The sequence below is a fragment of the Lissotriton vulgaris genome, unplaced genomic scaffold (assembly GCF_964263255.1).
Source record: "Lissotriton vulgaris unplaced genomic scaffold, aLisVul1.2 SCAFFOLD_10666, whole genome shotgun sequence".
NCBI lineage: Eukaryota > Metazoa > Chordata > Amphibia > Caudata > Salamandridae > Lissotriton > Lissotriton vulgaris.
Genome location: NW_028249759.1, coordinates 8,536 through 16,500, shown reverse-complemented (window position 1 = coordinate 16,500; position 7,965 = coordinate 8,536). Strand labels below are relative to the sequence as shown.

The 7,965-nt window shown below is 46.9% G+C and overlaps 1 pseudogene; it reads left to right on the top strand.

The window, feature by feature from the left end:
• Positions 1 to 468: 468 nt before the first annotated feature.
• LOC147663486 (zinc finger BED domain-containing protein 6-like) lies at positions 469 to 1,767 on the top strand (annotated as a pseudogene).
• The last annotated feature ends 6,198 nt before the right edge of the window (positions 1,768 to 7,965 follow it).

Here is a 7,965-nt window from a genome sequence, read left to right as displayed (position 1 = left end):
AGCACTACATGCAGATGTGCTGGATGTGATTGGGGCAGCTTTGCAGAAGAGTGCTGTTCACACTGTACATCTGACAACAGACATGTGGACCAGTGGCGCAGGCACTGATTACATGTGCATCACTGCACACTGGGTCTCTTTTTCAGGAGTTACAGCAAAGCTAAGGGCAGGTGTTGACCCGGACAACGTTTTTAAAGCTGCTTGGAAACATGCAACACTAGCCATGTTTGGCATGGGGTCAAGTCATACAGCAGAAAACATTTTGCAGGAGTTTAACACAAAGGTCTTTCAATGGCGGTCCCCCCAAAAAAATGCAAGATTGGTTATGTTTCCACGGATAATGGCGCCAATGTAGTTAAGGCCATGGATAAGGGTAACTATTTCAGAGTGCCGTGTTTGGCGGACTGTATAAACCTGGTTGTTAAAAAATTCTTGAGTGAAGAAAGTCCAGTGTGCGAGTTACTGACCACCTGCCGAAGAATGTGCACACATTTCAGCCATTCTTTTAAGGCCCGGAAGCATCTGAGGGGCCTGCTATTTGAACGTCGATTGCCAGTGAAAGCATTCATCCAGGAGGTGGGAACACATTGGAACTCAACCTTCTACATGCTTGAGCGTCTGCATGAGCAGTTTACGGTAGTCGATCAGTATTTCTTTACACTTGGTACAGCTATGAAGGACCTGAGGTTACATGCGGAGCAATGGAAGCTAGTTAAAAGCCTGACAGACATGCTTCGTCCTTTTGAGGTCTTCACGCGTGCAGTCAGCAGGGAGGACTGTAATTTGGGAAAAGCTATCCCATTGTTGCGCATGCTAGAGCACCAACTGAAGGCGGTGTCTTCTACGTTTTAAAAAGATGAAGAAAAGCAAGAAGCTTTTGATTTGACGGAGAAATTATTACAGCGCCTACTTTGCGATGAACGTCTTCAAAAGATCCACACAGAACAGCATTACATTTGTGCTACTATTCTGGATCCACGCTACAAAAAGGCACTGGCAGGCAGAGCATGCTTTCCTTTTGGTGACGCAAAAGTTTTAAAGTACAAACGTTGGCTAGCTGTGTCAGGCATGAGGTTTGAAAGAGTACGGCAGGAAATTGAAGGAAAAGGCAGTACATCAGCAGGCCATCCGGAGTCAAAAGAATCCACTTCTGCACCTGTGGCTGTGGCAGAAGTGACCTCTCAGCTGTTATAGACACCAGCAACCAGATCATCTGCACCAGACACAACAGTAACATTGTGTGAAGAAGAGGATTGGCTAACTCAGCTTGGGTTTGCTTCTCAAAAGGTCCCAGCAAAAAGTAAGCAAAGTGGAGGAACCCTGGAGAACCTTGAGTCGATGGTGCAGGACTATCTGAATGACTCAACAGAGGTCTATGTTCATGATGACCCATTGGCGTATTGGTATGGGAAAAAAGAATTGTGGCCAGAGATCTCCAATCTGGCTATAAACTACTTGTCTTGCCCACTCGCAAGCGTGTCTTCTGAACGAATTTTCAGTGCTGCTGGTGGCATTGTAACTTGCAAAAGGACCCGCCTCTCGCCCAAAAATGTGGAGAGGTTAACAATGATCAAGATGAATCAGCACCTCATACCACCAGATTACAAAGTACAAGAATACACGCCAGAAGAAGACGAGGAGGACACCTACTTAGATGAGAGAATTTCTTCTCTGTTAGGTGACCTACTCCTGCCTGAATTCGCAGAGTATGAGGACGAACTCTTCTTCCCTGACACGAGCCCTGAAAATGAGCCAATGAATCAATAACTTTCTTGTTCGTCCTTATTCACTTTTATTCCTGTGTGTATGTCTTTCTTTGTTTTGCAAAGTCAATATAAATAAAAACTTAAATCACCTAATCACAAAAACAAGCCCATCAGCAGAGCTGTCTTCACTTATTTGCTTATTGATTTGAAGGTGCCGCAGTCTGCATTCCTCAGGTTCACAAGTTCACAAGAACATGCTCCTCTATCCTCCTCCTCCAGACTCCTATTTCCCTCAAAGCAGAGGGCTGGATTACGTCCAATGAAGAAAGACTCTTGTGGGGGTTTTCTACTTCTTTGCGGTGAGTTGATGGCTTTGGGGCCATGGCTGGGAAGGTCTAATACCGGATGAAAGTGGTTTGGCAAAAATCAGACTTGAAAATGGTTTTGCCTTTTTGCTCACTATCATGTTTTCGGGGGCCTGTTTGGGGGGCTTCCTGGTGTTTGTGGGTGGGTTTTGGGGTCTGGGAGCACTGATGGCACAGTCTAATGTTGATTGCATTTGTTTTCTAGGACATCCATGGTGGAAAAGTGGAGTCATGACCTAGCTGCACAGAGCGTTTGGACAGAAAGCCGAAAAACATTGTAAGTATGAGATTTTCCATTTTTGCTTTTTGCCTGTTTGGGGGTGTTGTGCTTTTTTGCGTGTGGGTTGGCGGGTCTTGGGGCATTGCTGGGAAGGTCTAATACCGGATAAAAGTGGTTTGGACAAAATCAGACTTGAAAAAGTTTTTGCCTTTTTGCTCACTATCATGTTTTCGAGGGGCCTGTTTGGGGGGCTTCCTGGTGTTTGTGGGTGGGTTTCGGGGTCTGGGAGCACTGCTGGGTATGGATACTTTTGATTGCAAGAGGTTTGAAGAAAATCCATGGTGGCAAATGGGAGTTAGGGCCTAGCTTCAGAGCGCGTGCGGAGTGATTTTGGAAATTTGCCTGAAAATTTAAAAGTGCCCATTTTTGAAGTTTTGCTTTTTGTCTGTTTGGGGGTCTTCTACTAGTTTCCGCCTGCGTTGAGGGCTCTGGGGCCATTGCTGGGAAGGTCTAATACCAGATAAAAGTGGTTTGGCGAAAATCAGACTTGAAAACGTTTTTGCCTTTTTGCTCCATATCATGTGTTTGTTGGGCCTGTTTAGGGGGCTTCCTGGTGTTTTTGGGTGGGTTTCAGGGTCTGGGAGCACTGCTGTGTATGGATACTTTTGATTTCAAGTGGTTTGAAGACAATCTATGGGGGCAAAGGAGAGTTAGGGCCTAGCTGTAAAGCGCGCGGAGTGATTCTGGAAATTTGCCTAAAAATTTCTAAGTGCCCATTTTGAAGTTTTGCTTTTTGGCTGTTTGGGGTTCTCCTACTAGTTTCCGCCTGGTTTGACGGCTCTGGGGCCATTGCTGGGAAGGTCTAATACCGGATAAAAGTGGTTTAACAAAAATCGGACTTGAAAAAGTTTTTGCCTTTTTGCTCACTATCATGTTTTTGGAGGCCTGTTTGGGGGGCTTCCTGGTGTTTGTGGGTGGGTTTCGGGGTCTGGGAGCACTGCTGGGTATGGATACTTTTGATTGCAAGTGGTTTGAACAAAATCCATGGTGGCAAAGGGGAGTTAGGGCCTAGCTGCGGAGCGTGCGCGGAGTGATTTTGGAAATTGGCCTGAAAATGACTGTCCCCATTTTTGTACTTTTGGTTTTTGGATGTTTGAGGGTCTTCTACTTGTTTTCGCCTAGGTTGACGGCTCTGGGGCCATTGCTGGGAAGGTCTAATACCGGATAAAAGTGGTTTGGACAAAATCCATGAGGAAAAATGTTTTGCTTTTTCGGACATTTTGCTCAATTTAGCGTTTTCGGGGGCCTGTTTGGGGGCTTCCTGGTGTTTGTGGGTGGGTTTCGGGGTCTGGGAGCACTGCTGGGTATGGATACTTTTGATTGCAAGAGGTTTGAAGCAAATCCATGGTGTCAGAGGGGAGTTAGGGATAGCTGCAGAGCGCGCGTGGAGTGATTCTGGAAATTGGCCTGAAAATTTCTAGGTGCCCATTTTTGAAGTTTTGCTTTTTGGCTGTTTGGGGGTCTTCTACTAGTTTCCACCTGGTTTGACGGCGCTGGGGCCATTGCTGGGAAGGTCTAATACTGGATAAAAGTGGTTTGGACAAAATCAGACTTGAAAAAGTTTTTGCCTTTTTGCTCACTATCATGTTTTTGGGGGCCTGTTTGGGAGGCTTCCTGGTGTTTGTGGGTGGGTTTCGGGGTCTGGGAGCACTGCTGGGTATGGATACTTTTGATTGCAAGAGGTTTGAAGCAAATCCATGGTGGCAGAGGGGAACGAGGGCCTAGCTGCAGAGCGCTCGCGGAGTGATTTTGGAAATTGGCCTGAAAATGACTGTCTCCATTTTTTTAGTTTTGCTTTTTGGCTGTTTTGGGGTCTTCTACTTGTTTTCGCCTGGGTTGACGGCGCTGGGGCCATTGCTGGGAAGGTCTAATACCGGATAAAATTGGTTTGGACAAAATCCATGAGGAAAAAGGTTTTGCTTTTTCTGACATTTCGCTCAATTTAGCATTTTTGGGGGCCTGTTTGGGGGCTTCCTGGTGTTTGTGGGTGGGTTTCGGGGTCTGGGAGCACTGCTGGGTATGGATACTTTTGATTGCAAGAGGTTTGAAACAAATCCATCGTGGCAGAGGGGAGTTAGGACCTAGCTGCAGAGCGCGCGCGGAGTGATTTTAGAAATTGGCCTGAAAATGACTAGGTCCCCATTTTTGTAGTTTTACTTTTTGGCTGTTTGGGGGTCTTCTACTTGTTTTCGCCTGGGTTGACGGCTCTGGGGCCATTGCTGGGAAGGTCTAATACCGGATAAAAGTGGTTTGGACAAAATCCATGAGGAAAAAGGTTTTGCTTTTTCTGACATTTCGCTCAATTTAGCATTTTTGGGGGCCTGTTTGGGGGCTTCCTGGTGTTTGTGGGTGGGTTTCGGGGTCAGGGAGCACTGCTGGGTATGGATACTTTTGATTGTAAGAGGTTTGAAGCAAATCCATCGTGGCAGAGGGGAGTTAGGGCCTAGCTGCAGAGCGCACGCAGAGTGATTCTGGAAATTTGCCAGAAAATTTCTAAGTGCCCATTTTTTAAGTTTTGCTTTTTGTCTGTTTGGGGGTCTTCTACTAGTTTCCGCCTGGGTTGACGGCTCTGGGGCCATTGCTGGGAAGGTCTAACACCGGATAAAATTGGTTTGGCGAAAATCAGACTTGAAAAAGTTTTTGCCTTTTTGTTCACTATCATGTTTTCGGGGGCCTGTTTGGAGGGCTTCCTGGTGTTTGTGGGTGGGTTTCAGGGTCTGGGAGCACTGCTGGTACAGTCTAATGTTGATTGCATTTGTTTTCTAGGACATCCATGGTGGAAAAGTGGAGTCATGACCTAGCTGCGCAGCACGTTTGGACAGAAGGCCGAAAAACATTGTAAGTATGAGATTTTCCATTTTTGCTTTTTGGCTGTTTTGAGGGTCTTCTACTAGTTTCCGCCTGGATTGACGGCTCTGGGGCCATTGCTGGGAAGGTCTAATATCGGATAAAAGTGGTTTGGCGAAAATCAGACTTGAAAAAGTTTTTGCCTTTTTGCTCAATATCATGTTTTCGGGGGCCTGTTTGGGGGGCTTCCTGGTGTTTGTGGGTGGGTTTCGGGGTCTGGGAGCACTGCTTGGTAGGGATACCTTTGATTGCAAGAGGTTTGAAGCAAATCCATAGTGGCAGAGGGGAGTTAGGGCCTAGCTGCAGAGCGCACGCGGATTGATTTTGGAAATTGGCCTGAAAATGACTAAGTCCCCATTTTTGTACTTTTGCTTTTTGGCTGTTTGGGGGTCTTCTACTTGTGTTCGCCTGGGTTGACGGCTCTGGGGCCATTGCTGGGAAGGTCTAATACCGGATAAAAGTGGTTTGGCAAAAATCAGACTTGAAAAAGTTTTTGCCTTTTGCTCACTATCATGTTTTCGGGGGCCTGTTTGGGGGCTTCCTGGTGTTTGTGGGTGGGTTTCGGGGTCTGGAAGCACTGCTGGGTATGGATACTCTTGATTGCAAGAGGTTTGAAGCAAATCCATGGTGGCAGAGGGGAGTTAGGGCCTAGCTGCAGAGCGCGCGCGGAGTGATTTTGGAAATTGGGCTCAAAATGACAAGCTCCCCATTTTTGTAGTTTTGATTTTTGGCTGTTTGGGGTCTTCTACTTGTTTTCGCCTGGGTTGACAGCTCTGGGGCCATTGCTGGGAAGGTCTAATACCGGATAAAAGTGGTTTGGACAAAATCCATGAGGAAAAAGTTTTTTCTTTTTCTGACATTTCGCTCAATTTAGCGTTTTCGGGGCCTGTTTGGGGGGCTTCCTAGTGTTTGTGGGTGGGTTTCGGGGTCTGGGAGCACTGCTGGGTATGGATACTTTTGATTGCAAGATGTTTGAAACAAATCCATGGTGTCAGAAGGGAGTTAGGGATAGCTACAGAGCGCGCGGGGAGTGATTTTGGAAATTTGCCTGAACATTTCTAAGTGCCCATTTTTGAAGTTTTGCTTTTTGGCTGTTTGGGGGTCTTCTACTAGTTTCCGCCTGGTTTGACGGCTCTGGGGCCATTGCTGGGAAGGTTTAATACCGGATAAAAGTGGTTTGGACATAATCCACGAGGAAAAAGTTTTTGCTTTTTCTGACATTTCGCTCAATTGTTTGGGGGGCTTCCTGGTGTTTGTGGGTGGGTTTCGGGGTCTGGGAGCACTGCTGGGTATGGATACTTTTGATTGCAAGAGGTTTGAAGCAAATACATGGTGGCAGAGGGGAGTTAGGGCCTAGCTGCAGAGCGCGCGCGGAGTGATTTTGGAAATTGGCCTGAAAATGACTAGGTCCCCATTTTTGTAGTTTTGCTTTTTGGCTGTTTGGGGGTCTTCTACTTGTGTTCACCTGGGTTGACGGCTCTGGGGCCATTGCTGGGAAGGTCTAATACCGGATAAAAGTGGTTTGGCGAAAATCAGACTTGAAAAAGTTTTTGCCTTTTTGCTCACTATTATGTTTTCGGGGGCCTGTTTGGGGGGCTTCCTGGTGTTTGTGGGTGGGTTTCGGGGTCTGGAAGCACTGCTGGATATGGATACATTTGATTGCAAGATGTTTGAAGCAAATCCATGGTGGTAGAGGGGAGTTAGGGCCTAGATGCAGAGCGCGTGCGGAGTGATTTTGGAAATTGGCCTCAAAATGACTGTCCCCATTTTTGTAGTTTTGCTTTTTGGCTGTTTGGGGGTATTCTACTTGTGTTCACCTGGGTTGACGGCTCTAGGGGCATTGCTGGGAAGGTCTAATACTGGATAAAAGTGGTTTGGACAAAATCCATGAGGAAAAAGTTTTTGCTTTTTCTGACATTTCGCTCAATTTAGCGTTTTCGGGGGCCTGTTTGGGGGGCTTCCTGGTGTTTGTGGGTGGGTTTCGGGGTCTGGGAGCACTTCTGGGTATGGATACTTTTGATTGCAAGAGGTTTGAAGCAAATCCATGGTGGCAGAGGGGAGTTAGGGCCTAGCTGCAGAGCGCGCGCGGAGTGATTTTGGAAATTGGCCTGAAAATGACTAGGTCCCCATTTTTGTAGTTTTGCTTTTTGGCTGTTTGGGGGTCTTCTACTTGTGTTCACCTGGGTTGACGGCTCTGGGGCCATTGCTGGGAAGGTCTAATATCGGATAAAAGTGGTTTGGCGAAAATCAGACTTGAAAAAGTTTTTGCCTTTTTGCTCACTATCATGTTTTCGGGGGCCTGTTTGGGGGGCTTCCTGGGGTTTTCTGGGTGGGTTTCGGGGTCTGGAAGCACTGCTGGGTATGGATACATTTGATTGCAAGAGGTTTGAAGCAAATCCATGGTGGTAGAGGGGAGTTAGGGCCTAGCTGCAGAGCGCGTGCAGAGTGATTTTGGAAATTGGCCTCAAAATGACTGTCCCCATTTTTGTAGTTTTGCTTTTTGGCTGTTTGGGGGTATTCTACTTGTGTTCGCCTGGGTTGACGGCTCTAGGGGCATTGCTGGGAAGGTCTAATACTGGATAAAAGTGGTTTGGACAAAATCCATGAGGAAAAAGTTTTTGCTTTTTCTGACATTTCGCTCAATTTAGCGTTTTCGGGGGCCTGTTTGGGGGGCTTCCTGGTGTTTGTGGGTGGGTTTCGGGGTCTGGGAGCACTTCTGGGTATGGATACTTTTGATTGCAAGAGGTTTGAAGCAAATCCATGGTGG